The sequence below is a fragment of the Amblyomma americanum genome, chromosome 8, assembly GCF_052857255.1.
Source record: "Amblyomma americanum isolate KBUSLIRL-KWMA chromosome 8, ASM5285725v1, whole genome shotgun sequence".
Taxonomy (NCBI): Eukaryota; Metazoa; Arthropoda; class Arachnida; order Ixodida; family Ixodidae; genus Amblyomma; species Amblyomma americanum.
In genome coordinates this window covers 85,863,461-85,876,804 of record NC_135504.1, presented here as the reverse complement: position 1 = coordinate 85,876,804, position 13,344 = coordinate 85,863,461, and the positions used below count along the sequence as shown (strand labels likewise).

At 48.9% G+C, this 13,344-nt stretch overlaps 1 pseudogene; it reads right to left on the bottom strand.

Moving 5' to 3' along the window:
* Positions 1–8,498: 8,498 nt before the first annotated feature.
* LOC144102580 (uncharacterized) lies at positions 8,499–10,229 on the bottom strand (annotated as a pseudogene).
* Between the last annotated feature and the right edge of the window lie 3,115 nt (positions 10,230–13,344).

Genomic DNA, 13,344 nt, shown 5'->3' with positions numbered 1-13,344 from the left:
TACAGTTTTTTATAATAAACAATTTAGCATACGGCCGCCAATTTCGCATTATTGGTCATTATAATAAAAAATTGATTAGTTAATTTCAATTAATCATGTAATTATTAGGTTCTATCACGTACATGATGTCTGCCGTGCGGTAAAATCCATCCGCACAGACCGCACATGCGTATATCTAGTTGTTAAAGTAGAAGTTCGTGAACATTGAAAAAAAAAACACCGTCTACTGCGCATTGTGTTAGTTTTATTCTGTATTGTGTTTTGCTTAAAGCTTTCACACACAGCAATAATGACACTCACAATAATGTTGCGCTGTTGAGTATTTGTACAGCTAATCTGACCCTTACAATAAAAAACGACGAGACACCAGCAATGAAGTGTGCGCAAAGCATTTTTATTGCTTGGGAATAAAACTTACTTCTTCTTAAGCGTTGCTGCTTTCCGGGCTGCGGCCTTCTGCTGCGCATTGTCTTGTATGGCATCATTTCTTAGTTTGCAAAAGTTGTTTAGAACAACGTTGGTTGCAACGCGTACTACCAAGCGCAGGAGAGTTTGTGCAGTGTGGCCATTTTCACATGTCTCAATGTCGTGTTCGTCCAGGAGGGAAATCGTCTGTGAAATCACGACACCACGTTGATTTCTACAGGAGAGAAAATCTTCCGCGGTTGCTCCAAAAGACAACTTCTCTGCAACTAGTTTAGTCATCAGTACCATGTGAACTGTGCATGGCTGGGGAAACTTCAGCCCTCCTCTCGACAGGTTAGCTATCATGGCAGTATTTTCCGCTTCGATCTCTCGATTTTCAATCACCAATGTGCTGAAGCAAGCAGAACATGAAAGCTTCTTTAAAGCAGCATGAGCAGCGTATCCTGCAATGTAGACAATAGCATCCATGTCAGAGTGGGCGTGTGTAATATCGTCGTCGCTGACAGCCACAGAAAAGTTGCATGGGACAAGATCCTCACTTACGTCTTCAAACTCTGTTTCCTCGCGTGGAAATGTCAAAAGTTTTTGAAGACGAAGCTTCTTCTCACATTCGTAGAGCTGACGCACGGAAATGTGGTACTGTGATCCTGCCAGCTGGCGGTAACGGCCGAACCGGTCTTCTAGCGCATCCGTCTGAAATTTGCCCAGCAGTACGTACTTGAAGTGAAGTTCTTCTAAGCAGTAGCGCGAGAGTTCTACCAGAGAATAGCATGTCAGTCGCAAAGCACTGTGAGTCTCTTTCGTCAGCGAGCCACTTGTGATGTTTATTCTTGCCCAAGCGTCCAACCAGTCCACAACGCCGCTCAGGAAAGCTAACTGTGTGTCATCAACAGACCTTACAGGGTCTTGCATGCTGTCCCTTAGCCTCTGGCCTTTGCAAGGGGTCTTAACATTGACTATTTGCCACCATGTGAGGATAACGTCAATGAAAAGAGCAGTCGACTCAGCTTGAGGAATCTTGAACGCGGAACCATGTGTCCTGAGGGCATTTGAAACAAACTGATTAATGACGTCGAGAGCGAGCTTTACATTTTGCCGCTCCATTGAGGTTGGATTCACGGCTTTTGCGTTCAGTCTGTAAGCAGCCTTCACAAGCGACGTCTTCTCTGAAGAATAAAGCTGCCGCACAGCTGCGAAAGAAGCAGCTTTCATACGAGGAGGCCCTTCGGGCATTGCTCCACTCAAGTCCATTTCAGGGAAATAGAGGCATGTTCCAGGGTTTTTCTGGTTAATCCAATTGTTCCTAATGCACTTCAAGAGATGCACAGGATCGACCACGTAGAAAAGAGGGCGAGCGTTATCGGCTGGATGGGGATAGACAATGCTCACCTGAGGACTTGTAGCAAATAACGACATCATCTTGCGGTTCAGAGCATTGTTGTCCGTTATCACAGCGATAATTTTGAGCCCCATTTTCTCAACATTAATGATTATGTTCTTAGCATGCTCGTGCAAAATTTCTGCGCTCAGTTTGCTCACAGGTAATATGTGAATGACGTCCTTGTTTGCAGAAAGGAGTGATTGTACCATGAACACATGGGCTGTTGTTGCTGGTTCCGTTGAATGAACCGACGATCCTACTATTGTGCCCCCTTTGTAGTCGAAGTATGGTTTTATGTGGATCTCATCGATCATCAGGGTCACTGTCTTCTCGTGGTCTTTCATTGATTTGACTCGTTCTCGGATGTAGGAGAGACAGTGCGGTTGATTTTGCTCCACAAGAGGGTCAGCTTTGTAATTTGAGCAAACACGGCGCAGTGTGGAAGGATGGGGCAGAATGATTCTTGATGCAGCTCTTGTGAAGTGATATGCGTGAGGAGAAATTGAATTCAAAATACTGGCGAATACCAGCAGCTCTGCGCTATACACATGCTGTTTCGCGAGGAGAAGCTCTATCTGCTCAACCAGAAATTTCAGCAAAGAAGACTGTTCTTTCGTCGTATCACTGTCCTCAATGAGGTCTGCAAGCAGTGAACCGACAAACTGCAATACTTTAGTATGTTTCGACTCTTTCGTCACCTCAGGTATATTATGCAAGCCTATCTCGAGTTCTTCTAGCAGCAAGGACAGGCTGGAGGTGTCGCATACTTGAGCTGGCAGAATCCTGCCTGAAGGAAGCGACAGAAGCTTCACTCCATTCAAGAAAACAGAAAGTGACAGATCAGGGAGAACTACCAAGGCGCATTTCACATTAGGTGAAGGATCATTCTCGATGAGAAGGAACCTAACGCACTGCTCATCGACAGAAACGGTCCAGAATTTCGTGTTGCAGATTCCAGGCAACTTAGATTTGAACTCCTCGTAAGATGAAACTTTGTTTCTTTTCTGTTCAAGCTCATTAGACTGAAGTGACTTCCTCATAGCCTCCTGCAAAGCAGCGTTTTCCCTTCTTGCTTTTTTCGTCTCTGGCGATTCACTCCGTCCAGGCGTTGAGGACAAGTATTTTGGGCAGTTTGGAAAAACAGAAGGCGCAGCATCAATCTTCAACTGTAGCCTGTCACGCTTCACCTCTATTATTTTCCCTGTCAGTTCATCTTGGTGTGACAACGTCGTAATGAAGTCGCCTGCGTGGAAGTGCAGTTCACACACCTGCACGAGAAAATAAAGCAAGGCCATTCGCCATGACTCTCCATTGCCTAAAACACTAAGTAAAAAGAGTCTGAATAGTGAACAGCTTTTACATATTTACACAGCTTTTACACAAGCCTTATGCACATCCACAGAACTAAATGCTTCCTGGACAATTCATACATAAGTGTAAGAAGTGATATCATTGCCTACAAAGACAGCATGCCTTTCCGGGAGCGACAGCTCACAACTAAGATAATTACCAGCGCCTATTAAGCAATATTTCAGAGTCTTACCCTCGAATGCTCTGTAGGTGTGAAATCCTTCCGTGGAATGGCTCGCAACCAGGCTTTTCTTCGTACTTCGTCTCTTGGGAAGCAATAAACACGTACTTTGGGACCATTCTGGTAGTTCCCGCGGCACCCGGGAACACAGCACCGGCCCATGTTTCACGAAGTTGCACTCGCTACACGGCAGGCAATCAGTTTCCCATTCGTGCGCTAGCACAGGTACGCACGCCACACAAGAAACGGCCACACGAAACAGACACAGCCGTGCGAGGAGCGAACGGAAATGCACCCAACGCCAGGCTGAAAGACTCAAGCAGCAGCTAGACGCTCACTGCAAGACTGCGTTCGTGTCTGTGCTTGCCCGGGCAAGCGCGAGCACATCGAGGGAGACAACCGAGCGGAGCGGAGCCGCGCTTGGTGAGCAGCCTGACCGGACACTTGGCGTGACGTAGCGCGTGTGGAAAGGAGGGCCTGGAGAGGCCTGAAGAAAGTATTTAGAGGGTGTTGGTAGAAGGCAGGCACTGAGGAAAAGAAAGCTCCCCCCCCCCCCTTCCGCAAGCAACGGCCCCTTCCTGGTCTACCGGAAAAAAGGGGGACCTTGACACCCCCCTTCGCTCCACAATGAGACATAGAAGGACCTTTTCTGCTGTGATGTCAGTGAGGTGGTCGAAATTATTCCAGAGCCCTCCACTAAGGCAACTTTACCCTCCACCACAAACATCGCTATCAAAACAACAACAGACGACCTGGCGACAACTGCAAGCTCGCACCTTTCCCTCCCTGGCGCTACTTGCTCTTTTCTTCCCTTCAACTCACACCCCCGAGAAACTGGTAATGAAAATTGGTTGTTGTGGGAAAGGAAATGGCACTGTATCTGTCTCACAAATCGGCAGACACCTGAACCGCGCCGTAAGGGAAGGGATAAAGAAAGGAGTGAAAGAAAGAAGGAAGAAAGAGGTGCCGGCAGTAGTGGAGGGCTCCGGTATAATTTCAACCACCTGGGGATCTTTAACGTGCACTGGCATCACACAGCACACGGGCGCCATAGCGGTTGGCCTCCATCGCAAATCGACCACATTACGTTCATCTGCCAACTGCAACCACCGGCCCAATGGGCCCTCGCGGACTCGGAGGGGTGGGACGTCCTGGTCTCTAGCTTCGACCCGGCCTCGAAACTGAGGGTGGTGCAGTGAGCGCAGAAGGTCGCCGTCAGACACGGGCTGCCGGCCACCACCCACGACCAGGAGCCAGCCCACCTCTGAAATTGTGAACTATTGAACTATAAGGGTTCCGCCAGTAATAAAGTTTTTCACCACCACCACCACTAAAGCGCCCCTTATCTCTTCCCTCACGGCGCTTTTGAGGTGTCCACCAAGAAGTGAGACAGCTAATGCGCTATTTCCTTTCCTCAAAAACCACTTATCGCTTATCATACTCCGGCGCAGTTCATTTTAATCTTTGCCAGGATAAAGGAAAAGGAGTCTATTCGAATTTTAGGCATGTGGCTACAGAGCAACGGCAAATGCAACCACACGATAAACCTCCTTAAAAAATCAACGGAACAAGTTTGCCGCATGATAACCAGAGTATCATCCAGAAGATACGGCATGAAGGAGTGCGACACGCTGAAACTAGTGAACAGCCTAGTCATCAGCAGAATAATCTACTCACTACCATAACACAACATGCTCAAAAGCGAGGAAAATCAGACGGAGGTTCTAATCAAAGCAGCCTACAAAACAGCTCTGAACTTACCAAGAAACACGTCAAACGACAAGCTGGCAGAACTGGGGCTGCACAACACTTTTGATGAGCTTAGTAAGGCACAATTCATGTCGCAAATACAAAGCCTAAGGAACTCGACAACAGGAAGGGCCCTCTTAAGAAGGCTGAACTATAAAGAAGCCTTGGACATCGAGGACAGTTCGGAAAACATCCCAGATGAAATACGTCGAACCTTCCATGTTAGTCCCATACCCAGGAATATGGATCCAAACCTCCACGCAGCAAGAAGACAGGCAAGGGCTAAATATGTAGAAACGAAGATAGCCACACAAGATCGAGTAGTGTACACTGACGCCACACTGTATGCATGGAATCGCAGCCAAAGCATCAAGAAAACAGTTTCGGTTGTAACAACGAAGGAAGGTGACCTCATCAGCGGTGCATCCACGAGAGATGGAACGATAGCTGAGGCAGAGGAGATAGCCGTAGCCCTAGCGGCAGCCGAGGGCTATCGCACCAACAAATCTCTCACAATCTTAACTGACTCCCAGGAAGCGTGCAGACGCTACATGGCAGGAAGAATCAATAAGAAAGCACTAAAGATACTCTTGAAAACGAAGCGAACCAATGAAAATATCCAACATAGGATCTACTGGGTACCAGGACACGCCGGAATCAAAGGCAATCTGAAGGCAGACAAGCTAGCTCGCGAGCTCACTACCCGAGCTGGTGCGACAAATGCCTCGGACGGCCCGCGGATGAAGGTGGAGCTCACGTACGCAGCTATCCTCAACCTCATTAAAGGCAGAAGGCGCAAATACCCCCAGCCACACCCTCAGCTAACACAATACGAGGCGACATGCTGGAGAAGACTCCAAACAGGGACCTTCTACAACCTTCATGCCCTACATAAGATGTATCCAGAGCAGTATAGGGATACATGTCCGTGGTGCGGGACAACCCCCACGTTATATCATATCACATGGGAATGTACACACAATGTAGCGTCCCGAAATAATAAAGACCCAAATGCGGAGCAGTGGGAGGACTGGCTAACCAACAGCCAGCTTAAGTTCCAAAGGGACCTAGTGAGCCACGCATGCCGGATGGCCAGGCACAGTGGTGCCTTGGACTAGGGGCGCCAACCACGCTCAGCCTGGAAGACATCGGCAGTCTCCGGGCACGCAACCAATCCTCTCAATTGGAACAATAAAGTTTACTCTCTCTCTCTGCCAGGATAAGTACCAGACTGACCCGACTCTTTCCAGTTATCGGATACCGCATATATGAAGTCCTTATTATTTCATGCTGCCACTGATATCGCCTAATCGTAACTTCGGTTTCGGAAGCTTAAAAGAATCACCCGGCTCGATGCAGCTTGAAATCGGACGCAATGAACAATAGCTTGTGCCCAGTGAGACTCGGGAACATCGGAATATGTCGGCAATAGGAAAAAATTAACTCAAACGTTAAAACTGCTGTTGTGAGGAAGGACCGCCAAATTTTACGAATTGAGGGTGAGGGAGAGCTGACGATTTATTGTCGAGGGTAATAAATAAGGTAGGAAAGACCCTTGGTCAGTGTAAGTATTTCAAGCATACGTTTCCTGTGAGCAGCGTTCCGCTGCCCTGCCGACCCTCCCCCGCGGGGACAGCACGCCATCTCGAGCTGGGAGGACTGGGAGGTCCTGCTTATGTCTCCAGACCCGACATCGCAGCTTGCTGCGGTGACTCGGGCTGCCGACGTCATGTCCCAGCATGACCTACTTGATGCAGTGCGGGACCGCGCAGTGGCCCAGGGACCCAGCTGGGTCTAAAACTCATTTGTTCAACAAAGTTTTCTGTCTGCCTGTCTGTCCGGTCTCGTCTGATTAGAGTCCACAGCCTGCTTGATATAGGTATCATCGGGGGCAAAATTAACTGACAGGGTTTCTTACTATTCATACTAAGAAACTATGGTAGGAGACCCCCCTCACCTACAAGTTTCGGCCCGTGCCACCCTGCATGGGGGCGCCACCTGACAAAACACCTCTGGTTATCAGACCGGCGCAGTGGGCCCGTTGACAAAGACGGGCCTGACAGAAGTTCTTTGAAGTGGCGCCCCTACGCAGAGTGGCACGGGTAGGTTTGGTTTGGTTCGGTTTTTAGGGGGTTTAACGTCCCAAAGCAACTCAGGCTGTGAGGGACGCCGTAGTGAAGGGCTCCGGAGATTTCGACCACCTGGGGTTCTTTAACGTGCACTGACATCGCACAATACTAGGGCCTCTAGAATTTCGCCTCCATCGAAATTCGACCGCCGCGGCCGGGATCAACCCGTGTCTTTCGGGTCAGCAGCCGAGCACCATAACCACTGAGCCAACGCGGCGGCTGGCACGGGTAGGAACTTGATAGTAAGGGGATTCTGCTAGGTTTTCCCCCGATGGTACACATTTTAATGAGTTTGAACACCATAGTTCGTGGCTTCGACTACTAGAATGCGCTTGTTAGTACACCAGGGCAAGGGTTGGTGTTCACGCTGTGATCAGAGAGCACAACGGTGTATGAATCTACTGCGATTAGTACTAACGCTATACTTGTGCGTGTGCGGTTTTTTTATACGTCGTGAAGCTCTCGGAAAGAAACACACGCAGCAGCCTGTACAGTCTTCTTTTTTGTCCCTTTTGCTGCGCTGTTTTTGCTTAAGTATGCAAAAACTCGGTCAACTCTCCGGTTTACTGTATCAGCTAAGATTCCATGAAATCCGCCTGTAAAAACTGCACACTTGCGAATCATTGGCTGCGTTTTATTTCAAAACGCCAGAAACTTGCGTAACCCTTGCCAATCTTCAAACACCAACCCCGCCATCAGCTGGTAAAGAAAAAAAAATAAATGGCCACGGAACTCGCCCCATTTTTCAGCGATAAAAAACGTTTATTCACCGTCCACGGACCAGGCGAGTCACACTTAAAAGGCAGCACTAAAATAATGGTCGAGTTGCGTCTGTCCTGCCATCGACCGACGACTGCTCCCGGAGACGGTTCCGCCAATTTTGAGTAGCTGCTGATGTTTCGCTCACCGTCAACGACGCCATATTTGCTGACGTAATTCTTGTTGGATCTGTGAAGGACAGATTATCTTAAAAGGGGAGGAACTACTGCCCCCCACTCTTCTATGCGCGAAATTTTCCACGGGCAAACGACGTGCTACCGCCACCCCCCTACTTTTTTATGACGAGAGCAGCTCGAAAACTACATTCAGGGTTCGTACAAGCTATACAGAAAAAAATTCAAGGATATTCAAGGCCCTTCCAAGGCCCTTCTAGGAGGTTTTCAAGGACTTGCTACGAAGCTGTATTTCGTAGTTTCGCAACACAAAAGTATTTTCAAAAAATAAATATCTTTATTGCACTCAATGTAGGATAACATATCTGTCAAGACGCACCAAGGAAAGTTCAAGAGACCTCCTCAAGCTTTGCGTCAATCTCTTTGTTGAGGTTTAACAATTGCTCAGCCTAAGCCTTTGCTGCTTTTCTCATAGAATTTGATTTGATTATGTAAGTGAGGTCATTGGCTGCTTCCGCCTTTTCAGCATAGTCGTCTGCTGATGCAGTCAGATCGCTAACAGCTGCTTCCAGTATCTTCCTTTCTTTATTGAGGCTGTCAAGCTGGGCCTCAGCACGGCGCTTTTTTGACTGCTTGACACATTCTTGTTCCAGCCTTTTCTGGGCTTCCAAGTAAGCACTATAATGATGCCTTGCAGCTGATACCGCCTTCCTCAAATCTTTTATGATGAAAGTGTTAAAGATACCACCTGCTTTTTCCACTGCATCGCACACAATTCGTTGTGAGATGTAAGAGAGGCCTTTCAAGTTCTCTACAGAGATCTGTCGGTTTATGCTAAAGCCTCTCTCAACAGTTGTCTGACCATGGCTTAGCACAAGCAAAGATTTTACAACTTTCCACAGCTCTGAATAAGAAGCATTGAACTGCAGAAGTTCACTAAAAAAGGTGTCCAGACTGGTGGCTTTCTCGAAAAGTCGCAGTTGATGTTTTTCTTGCGACAGCTCCGTGTACTCTGCAAGTACAGAGTCTCGACGCTGATCGGTCAGCCTCCCTGCCGCAATGAGTGCTTCCAACACTTTCTTGAGGCCTGCCAGGCACTCATTAGGCCTGCAGCACATTTGTCGAGGGTCAAGCGAGGAAAGGCCTCTAACCACTGTGAACCTCAAGGGGCTCTTCTCAAGGACCTTCTTCGTCACTGCGACTAGGAACTGCTTACACTCCATCTTGAACTGAAATATATCTTCTGCACTTGCATTGCACTTCTTCAGGATTTGTTAGACTGTGTGACCAACATCTACTTTTTCCAGTGGTGTATGATTATTTGGGTCCTCTATATCAATTTGCAGCATGCCAGTGATCCCCGTTGCTGAAGACAATGCAGAACACTTGATAAATTTTGTCATGAACTTTCTGGCTATCGTCTCCAAGTCTCCCGCCAGAAGAAATAACATCGGTTTGTCTGTTTGGAATTCCATTAGGAATGGCTTCAGTGTGGCAGCGACACTAAGAGCAAAATTCAACTTTGCCACTACTAATGTGTCCTGAATGAATTCAACAATGTTCTGAAAAAAGACACACTTTGGCAGACTCACTTGCTTCTTCCTTGCGGATTCCACAAACTTCTTCACACCACTCCAGAGTTCCAGAGCTCTTTCGATGACTGCCACATTCTCAACCCAGCGATGGGCAACATATTTCAGAGGAAATAATGCCTTCCCAGTGAGTGCTGAAAAATCATGCCTCCTTGCAGGGGCATCCTCAAACAGTGCACTCAGACTGGACAAAAGGGTGTCGAGTCCCCACTTGCTCGCTATGACGCCTGCCTTGTAGGCATTGTGCACAGTGTGAAGGCTGCAAGTACCCAAGTCAAGACAGTGGACTTGAAAGTTCTGCTGCAGGTGAGATTGCAGCATCTTGAAGAACTTCAGGTTCACGTTGGGTCCGTCCATTGAGATTTGAAGAATGTTCGCCAGTGGCAACGGTTCTAGTGCACTCAGAAGTTGGTCTTTAATATCCTCAGCCGTTGCGTGCCCCATGAAAACAGAAGTGTAGTACTTCGTTACCACCTTTCTGGACGAGTCCCAAAATCTTATGTGCACGTCCATTTGCTTTTCTTGAAGGCATTCGTTAGTAGACTCATCAAAAAGTACGACATAGTTCTCGCACCGTTCTATATCTCGTTGCAGCGATGACAGGAAAAAAGGTCTGAGGCCGTGGCAGGTTATGTAAGCACATTTCCTCTCACCACATGAGAAGTTTTTAGCGATCTCGCTATCAGGAAACATGCGTTTAAACAACTCGCCTGCTTCCGAAGAAGATCTGTAGGAGCAGTGGTTTGTGACTAACTTCAGTGTCCATAAAATTTCCGCATCTGTCACCAGCTCGTTTACCTTGCACGCGATGTTGACGTCAGACGACTGCGATGGAGTATATACGGGTCGCGCGCTCGCGCTAGCGGAAAAATACTCGCGCACCGAACCTGCCGCTGCTCTCTTCATACAGGCGCTGTGCTTTGCACTCTTCATGTGGCTTTTCAGTGCAGACTCGCCCATAGCAACAAGGTCGAAGCACTTCCCGCAAGGTTTGCATTTTGCTCGATGTGGATTCGTAGCATCCGGTGCCACCCAATCCTTGTAGGCGCTGTTACTGAGCAGAGAACTGTCTGAACACACGGCTGCAGAGAGTAAACGTCAGCGTACGCACGTGCAACGCAAAACCACGAGACGCCGAACCAACGGCCGGTGATGTCGATGGCGATACGGCCGTACACTTTTGAACGGGCGATCACGCCACCTCAATGTGGCCAGCTGTCTAAAGGGCTCCACCAAACTTGTCAAACTTTCAAGAAATTTCGTGTAACGGTCAGTAGAAAAACTATGCGCTGAGAAAATAATCATTTTTCCACTTTATGCACGGGTTTCGCACCGATTTTTTTTCTGTATATCGCGATTTCCATCAAGCACAGGAAATTTCAAGGACTTTCAAGGGTTAAAAAAATTAAGCACTTTCAAGGGCTTTGAAAACGCAATTTCCAAATTCAAGGGTTTTCAAGGGTTCCAAGGACCTGTGCGCAGCCTGCTACATTCTCCAGGGCATCACGCTAAGAATACGCTCCACAACGCACCTGGTTTTCGTCCTTTGTTTCTACAATTCAAGACGTGAAACCGTATGCAGAGTTGAAAATATGGAAGAAAGGCGGGCGAGCGCCGTCGGCTCAGCGCGCACAGCTGCGGCCAGACGTGGCGAGTCACGTGGAATGACTTCACAGCAAGCTTCCATTCCTCCTGGTTTGAGGGTCGAATTCCATAGCCACACGACCTCCAGCTTTGTATGGTAGGAGTACAGCCTCCGCTCTAATACCGTGAATAGTACTAAGGGTATGTACGTCAGTGTGCGGCACTTTCTTTTCAGTTTTGTTACGTCATGAAACAGTCACAAGGAAACACGCTTAGCTTCTCTGATAGCACGAAATCCCCCGCCGCGGTGGCTCAGTGGTTAGGGCGCTCGACTACTGATCCGGAATTCCCGGGTTCGAACCCGACCGCGGCGGCTGCGTTTTTATGGAGGAAAAGCGCTAAGGCGCCCGTGTGCTGTGCGATGTCAGTGCACGTTAAAGATCCCCAGGTGGTCGAAATTACTCCGGCACCTCCTTCTTCCCTTCTTTCACTCCCTCCCTTGTACCTTCCCTTAAGGCGCGGTTCAGGTGTCCAACAATATATGAGACACATACTGCGCCATTTCCTCTCCTCCAAAACCAATTATTATCATGAAATCAGTGTCGAGAGCGCGCACACTTGCGAACCATTGGCAGCGCTTTCCCTGTATTTTTTTAAACAAACAGATACCTGCATAACCGTTAGTAAGCTTCTAACGCCACCGCCACGACGGTGGTAAAGAAAAAAACTGAATGGTCACGTAACAAGTCGCCCCATTTTTCAGCGGTAAAAAAACGTTTATTCCCCATGCACATAGAAGGCTAGTCACACTTAAAAGGCAAAACTAAAATAATGGGTGAGCTGCGTCTGTCCTGTCATCGACCGATGACTGCTCCCGGAGACAGTTGCGCCAATTTTGAGTAGCTGTTCCCAAGAAGAGGAAACTTTCACTTGGACCTGACGGAGTTGCCAGCTTTGGAGGGCGCCTGCAGAGTAGAAGAGAGCATGCAGCTAGGTTAATAAAGTACAGCACTTCCCCAGACTATAAGCTGTCTGTAGGACACTGTGCAGATGACGGGGAGGAAAGGGGGCAGTTAAAGCGCTTCCAAGCGAACCTCTAAGCAGACGCCTGTACGATTGGCCTCTCGCAGCTAGCGCGTTCAATATAGAGTTGGTCTCATCGTGTATTCATTTTGTGCGGAAAGGAATTCCGTGTCACGAGAAGACAAGCGACAGCTTCAGATTTTTCAAAGAGCTTGAGAAAAGACACACCAGGTCGCTATCGCCCATTCCTCGGCGGTTTCAAAAAGTTGGCTTCACTGTGGATTGTTGCAAATGGGTTGCAAGCCCCAAGGGTAGCGTTGGCCTGGCGGCCTGGGGCACAGATGGAAACATCCGAAGGTCCCGGCAAAGGATTAGTCGACTGGCAACAGAACAACTTGTTTATTCTGGCATCACAAAAGAGCAGCCGGTCAGGGCGACCACGTTACTCGAAGGAAGAAAATCGAAGTCTCTCTGGCGTCCGGGGCAGCGGCTTTTATACCCTCGGAGTCGAGGGCAAGAAGGAAGGGCTTGGGATGAGTCGCCCGATACGGCGACGCTCGTTCATGTTCAGACGTGACGTGCGCGTCCGCCGGGCCGGCGCCGGTCAGACCTCCTCGCCTCCCAGTTGGGGAGCTCCTCTCCCCGGCTGCCGCGCTTTGATAAGCGTGGGCACCAACATGCACACACACACACGCACACACGACGACACGTGGCATTGAAACCTGCCTGGACGCGCTTGGCGGGAGGCGTTGCGGCAGCGAAGAACGGGCCCAAAATGACCGCCACTTTGAACGAAGCCCCGGCGTCCGTTGCATCCGGGCCGGCTCTACCGCGCGTCGCAGGCGAAACGTAACAGACCGCCCCGCCGGGAGAAGGAGATCCCGATGGTCAGGGGACTGCATCCGCTGTCCAGAGGGATGTCGCTCGATGATGCTCGTAATCGAAACCGGTCGTCCCTTGACGTTGCTTGAGCGCAGCGCACAGAGAAGGCCTCGTTCTCGTGTTCAGGATCACACAGGACACTGCAAAGTCACTT